Source organism: Spinacia oleracea, unplaced genomic scaffold, assembly GCF_020520425.1.
Source record: "Spinacia oleracea cultivar Varoflay unplaced genomic scaffold, BTI_SOV_V1 SOVchr0_013, whole genome shotgun sequence".
Taxonomy (NCBI): domain Eukaryota; kingdom Viridiplantae; phylum Streptophyta; class Magnoliopsida; order Caryophyllales; family Amaranthaceae; genus Spinacia; species Spinacia oleracea.
The window spans coordinates 101,283-102,500 of record NW_026614341.1 but is presented as its reverse complement, the minus strand read 5'-3'; positions in this window follow the sequence as shown (position 1 = coordinate 102,500).

The following is a 1,218-nucleotide window of genomic DNA, read 5'->3' as shown; positions in this document are numbered from 1 at the left end:
GCGCCCATGGTGCCTGCGAGCTGCGAGCAGCGCCCATGCCTTACGATTTTTTTTTGCCACGGTTTGTCCAACGCCTAAGTATTGTGTTAGGTTATGATACATATGACATTTACATAGATCATGCGGAAACAACCATTAACCCAGGAAACATATTATTTACACATAATCATATAGCATAATTAGATGCATACTCTTTGTTGCGTGCCTTCCCTAGCTGCGCCCGAACCGAACAAGAACAAGTCTTTTAGGACTCCAAGTGTCGTCCCTCCGTAGATAGTCCACAGCACGTCCGGATCCGCCTTAAGATTGACCAACTAGAACCGCCCTTAAGGTACTAGAAAATTCGGCACTTTTATGAGCAAGATGTGTTTTAATTTTCTCTCAAAAACTCACTTTTGAATACTTTGAAACTTCTGTATAAATTATGACCCCTAGGCCTTTATTTATAGAGTTATGGAAAAGGAATCGTAATCCTAGTAGGATGCGAATTAATTGGAATTAGAATCCTACATGAATTCTATTTAATTAATTTATCCAATTAGGAATAGACATTTAATCATACACTGACTCTTGCAGATTCAGGAATCATGCATGAGCACAAACTCACACACACACGGCAGCCACAAGGGCTGCCCATGCGTGCGAGCAGCAGCCCGCGCAGCACGGCCCACGCAGCCGTGGCCTCTTGGCGCGCGCTGGGCCTGCCTTGCGGTAGGCCTGGCCGCTGCCTTGGCTGGGCTTTGTGGCGCGCATGCTTGCTGGGCGATGGCCCCGGCTTCGTGCTGGGCCTTCGTCCGGCAAGCCTCGTCCGATGTACGATACGCTTCCGATTAAATTTCCATTTCCGGAATCTATTTCCGATACGAACAATATTTAATATTTCCGATTCCGGAATTAATTTCCGTTTCGAACAAATATTTAATATTTCCGTTTCCGGAATTATTTTCCGATTCCGGCAATATTTCCGATTCTGACAATATTTCCGTTTCCGGCAATATTTCCGATTCTGGTAATATTTCCATTTCCAATAATATTTTCCGATACGTACCATGTTTCCGTTTCCGGCAACATCTACGACTTGGATAATATTCATATTTCCGATACGATCCATATTTCCGTTTCCGGCAATATCATCGTTTCCGGAGTATTCATTTCTTGCCTGTGACGATCTTAGCTCCCACTGAAACCAAGATCCGTCGGTTCCGAATATTCATAGAT